The sequence below is a fragment of the Oryctolagus cuniculus genome, chromosome X, assembly GCF_051225735.1.
Source record: "Oryctolagus cuniculus isolate XC-2025 breed Fujian yellow rabbit chromosome X, ASM5122573v1, whole genome shotgun sequence".
Taxonomy (NCBI): Eukaryota; Metazoa; Chordata; class Mammalia; order Lagomorpha; family Leporidae; genus Oryctolagus; species Oryctolagus cuniculus.
In genome coordinates, this window is record NC_142888.1 from 31,942,983 (window position 1) to 31,948,506 (window position 5,524).

Here is a 5,524-nt window from a genome sequence, read left to right on the forward strand (position 1 = left end):
GAACAGCCAACTCTACACTCCAGTCAACTCTTCTCAGTTTTTGAAGTCACCTAAATTTTACTAAACATGAAACCTGTATGTTGCAAATAATTTTCTCCTCCTCTTTGATAACATTGGGGATCTTCTCAAGAACACCATGGCAAGACGAGTGCACACCATTTGCTTCTGAGGTCACAGGGCTGAGAAAATGAAAAAGAGAAAATATGTATTGAAGGCTTAGAGGTGTCAGGTACTAAATTAAAGAGAAATAAGTAACCTAAGATCACGTGGTCAGAAATGAGCATGGCCAAACTTTGAACACAGACACCTGTAATTATGAAGCAATACTGGTTCTCAGAATAGAGCTGGTTAACCTGTTCATTGCTCACTTTTCTACCTATTCTACATGTAGTCCATACACTTACTTGTTTTTACTTATTTGAGAGGCAGAGGCACAGAGATGGACAGAGAGCTTCCATTTGTTGGTTCACTCTCCAATGCCCACAATGGCCAGGGGTGGGCCAAGCCAAGGCCAGGAGCTGAGAACTCAATACGGTCTTCCACATGGCTAGCAGGAACCCAAGTACTGCAGTCACCACCTGCTGCTTCCCAGGGCGCACATTAGCAGGATGCTGGGATCAGAAGCCAGGGTCAGCACTTGAACCCAGGCATGCCAAGGTGGGGACATGGGAATCTTAACTGCTATTCTAAATGCCTGCTCCCTGTCTGCTTGCTTTTAACACAGACATCCATCCCACCACATACTAGTTGCTACAAAGATTTAACAAGACATGGTATTTTTGCAATAGAAATGTATACATTGCAAAGTGCCATTTAATTGTGAAGTATTAATACTTTTACATTAACTTGATATTATGTCCTGTTCCATCAGGCTGCCTACAATCCTTAAGGAACAGAAGAGATAAATCTTATTCTTAGAGCTTTGTACTGTGGTAAAATACATCTAACATAAAATATATCACTGCAATCATTTCTAAGTGTATACTTCAATAGTGTTAAGTATATTCACATTTTCATATAACAGCTCTCCAGAACTCCTTAAATCTTGCAAAATTGAAACTCTATATCCACTAAGCACTAATTCTCATTCCCTCTCCCCTCAGGTTCTGTCAACCATCTTCTGTCTTTATAAATTTGACTATTCTAAGTACCTCAGATTAGTGGGATCATATCTTTTCTGGGACTGGCTTATTTCACTTAGCATAATGCCCTCAAGATTTATCCATGTTATATAGCATGTGTCAGAATTTCCTTTCCTTTTAAAGATAATATTTCATTGTATGTACATTCTACATTTTTGAGAGGTAGAAAGTGATGAGAGGCAGACAGACAGACAGATAGTGCTCCCATTGGGTAGTTCACTCCTCTAATGCCCTTAATAGCCAGGGCTAAGCCAAGCCAAATCTGGGAGCTGGGAACTCAATTCAGGTCTCCCACGTAGGTGGCAATATTTGAGCCATCACCTGATGTTTCCCAGGGTGCACATTAGCAGAAAGCTGCAATTGGAAGTAGAGCCAGGACTCGAACTCAGGCACTCTGATAAAAGATAGGGACATCCCAAGTGGGATGTGTGCCCCGATCCAGCATTTTGCTTATCCACGTATCTGTTCATGGACACTTGCAAAGCTTCCACATACCCACATATCTTTCTTTTTCTTTTTGTAAATTTATTTGAAATGCACAATTACAGAAAGAGAGGGGAGAGACAGAGAGAGAGGTTTTCTATCCACTGGTTCACTCCCCCACAAGACCACCAATGGCTAGGGCTGGGCCAGACCAAAACCAGAAGTCAGGAGTTTCTTCCGGGTCTCCCATGTGGGTGCAGGAGCCCAAGCACTTGGGCCAACTTCTACTGCTTTCCCAGGCAATGAAGCAGGCAGGACGCTTTACTTACTATGCCACAACACTGGCCCCTTCATAGACCTCCTTTCTACTCTATTATCTGTGTGTCAAAGGCTGACCCTCCTCCTCTCTCTTTCTCCCATGTCCTCCTTGCCTCAAGGAAGATTTCACTCCTATGTCACCCTGCCCTACTTTGCAGGTGTCCCTACTCCTTATCAACAACACTGTACTCTGGGTCTTTCATTTCAGACACCAGATCCTAATCCTGAGCATCTGGAAGACTCTATCACCATCTCTTTTTCTGCTGGGGAACACACCATACTCTCTACCAACTCGAGACAGATGCTGGCTTCTGGGTCCAAAGGCCCAGGCTGCAGTCCGGCTAGAGCCCTCCCAAGTAAATGAATTTTCCTAACATGACCCCCTGCTGCCACCTGCTGGCTATAGCCATTAATGCTTCTATGGGCTCGTTTCCTAATCAAGGGACCTACACACAAGGAGCCCTTCCTATCTCATTATCTATCGCGTGATAAAACTTTCAAGTTTAATTTTTTTTCCACCCCATCCTCTTCTTCTTTTTTTAAAGAGATTTATTTATTTATTTGAAAGTCACAGAGAGAGGAGAGGCAGAGAGAGAGAGAGAGAGAGAGAGGTCTTCCATTCCATTGGTTCACTCCCCAAATGACCGCAACGGTCAGAGCTGTGCCAATCTGAAGCCAGGAGCCAGGAGCTTCTTCCGGATCTCCCACACGGGTGCAGGGGCCCAATTACTTGGGCCATCTTCTACTGCTTTCCCAGGCCACAGCAGAGCGCTAGATCGGAAGTGGAGCAGCCAGGATTCGAATCAGTGCCCATATGGGATACCGGCGCTTCAGGCCACAGCATTAACCACAGCGCCGGCCCCTCCCCCCTCCATCCTTTTTTTCAAAGAAAGATCCTTTACCAAATCGATGTGCAGGTTGCAGGTAGTCCCATATGCTTTGCCAAAATGTAGAGAAAAAAATCTCCCTTCTCTATTTGGGCACAGCAATTTGTAAAAGGGCAGAATTACACAATATACCAATTCTCATTTGTTCCTGGACAGCAGTTACATTCAAATAAGTTGAATTACAAATAATATATGTAAGATAAAATGCCAATTATTTGTAGAATGTTTATTTTAAAATGTTTAAAATAAACATTTAAAATAAAATAAATAAATGTTTAAAACAAAACAAGATTTTTGTAGTTGTTATTTTACCTCTAACAGACATAAAAGTAAAATAGGTACAAATATGAGGGTACTTTAGAAAGTTCATGGAAATGTGTATTATGAAAAAAAATCTACGCATGGATTTCCAAAAAATGTTTTGCACCAGAATAGCCTTATCTTTTAATTCCATTTTACCATGAATTTTTAAGTCCCTTTGTGTCGCTCCCCCATTTGCGGAGGAACGACACTAGACCCTGCGCTGTTCTTTTTGCCTGGCTCATCCCGGGTTAGCTGCCGGTCCCTCACTCGCGGAGGAACGACGCTGTCCCGGGTTAGCTGCTGGCCCCTCCACCTCCGTGGAGGGGCGGCACCCCCCACCGCTTTCCCCGCTTCCGCGGAGGAGCGGCACACTGCCGGCCGGCTCTCTCGGGGGGCTGCTCAGATATTCCTGGTGCATGTTGTCTCTCTCCTCCTTTATAGTCCTCTTCCACCAATCCCAACTCTGCTACCCACACGCCGAGTACGCTGCTCTCCTCCAATCAGGAGCAAGTCCTACAGTTTGTTGGTTGAACTGGAGGCAGCTGTGTAGAAGCTGTTTCCTCCTCTCCCAGCGCCATATTGTGGGAGAGCAGATGCATAGAATAAGTCTTAATTCCAGTAACAGTCTAGTCCGAGTTGCTCCCCACAGGAGAGCAGATGCAGAGAATAAGTCTTAGTTCCAGTAATTTAGTCTAGTCTCAGTTGCTCCCCACACCTTTGTATAACAAAAATTGCTTTGAGCGCTTTTGAAATAAGGAGAGTCAAGAATGGGAGGTAGATTTTGTGTTTATGGGTGAAATTAATGTGTGAATGGACAAAGTTGAAAACACATAAAGATCCAAGTCTGGGTATTAGAGGGTAAGGGATTGAAATTGAACGTTGGTGACCACATCTTTATACATTAGTATGTGTTTCTTTCACGATCCCCCGGTAGGTACCTTCCCACTTCACTTTCAATTTGTGGTCTCCAGCACAAGTACATGACAAAGCTTCCATCTCATTGTGACATGCTGTCATGACAGATGAGACCCATGGCATCAGAAATAATGCTTATCAGGGTGATGTAAGAGTCCAGAAGAAAGATGGGTGTCAAAGTTGATGGCAGAATCCAAGGAATGTTTTGGGAATTTAGCCTTGGGAAAGAAGAGTGGCTTTCTTGGGGTTTGAGAGAATGAATCCAAGAAATCTAGAAAGAGCCGAGGTATAGTCAGTGATGGCTTCAGAATATTTGTTAGGAAGGGTGGATCCACAGTGGCAATCTGTGGTAGAGGAAGGTCTTCAGGGATCTGTCTTAGAGCTGGGTGTGCCTAACAGTTTACCTAACACTGAGAAAATGTTGGTCACCATTCAAAAAATGAAAGGGGCGTATCCGACAAAGATTATGGAGAGGGAGACCTTCACTTCCTCCATTGATCCCTGCATTCTGATGAATTCTGCTCTGGTTGAGGATAAAGCTAAGAAACTAAATTCAGTTCCAAGGAAGGGATCAGTGAAATATCTCCAGTTGTGTGAAGAGCGCTCTCTCTCTCTCTCTCTCTCTCTCTCTCTCAACTAGGTTGAAGTAAAGAAATGAATGAAAATTACATAAGACTTCTATTGTCTACAGCCTTAGAGCTCTGCTGGGATTCTGGAGTTAAGACATCAAGATTGTGGGTGGAAGTCAGCCTACAGACATTGACCTGAAAGGTGAGAAAAAGAAGTGCTCCTCAGCAAATAGTGTCACAAAAACACCATCGTGCATTTGATACTTGCAGGTGGAGGGGCCAGACAGATCAGGGCACTCACTTTGGGGTGAACTTCTTTCTTTGTTTAAAGATTTATTTATTTATTTGCAAGGCAGAGTTACAGAGAGAGAGGGAGAGATGGAGAAATAGAGAGACAGACAGAGACGTCTTCCATCCACTGGTTCACTCCCTAGATGGCTGCAACTGCTGGGACTGGACCAGGCTGAAGCCAGGAAGCTGGGGCTTCATCAGAGTCTCCCATGAGGGTGCAGGGGCCCAAGCACTTGGGCCATCTGCTGCTTTCCCAGGTTCATTAGCAGGGAGCTGGATCAGAACTGGAACAGTGGGGACTCAACCCGGTGCCCATAAGGGTTGCCCTGTTGCAGGCTGAGGCTTCACCCGCTACACCACAGCGCCGGCCCTGTCAGGTGAACTTCTTGCCACATAGGAGTCTGATGATGAGAATGTTAAATTGTTTGCACTGACACATGCCATTGCTACTAGGGGAAAACAGATGCTGGTAGGCAGAACCCACGTAAAACATTCAAAACAATTCTGTCAAATCCTACCAAAATAAAAGACAGTAGAGTTGGGATCTCGGTTAATTCTTCCTCTGAAAGGGCCACATAAATTTCCCAATTATGTCTTTTGTAAAGGCTTTATCTTTAACTTATATCATTTATTTGTTTATAACAAGTTGTATTATTGTGATTCTAGGGAAAGCAAG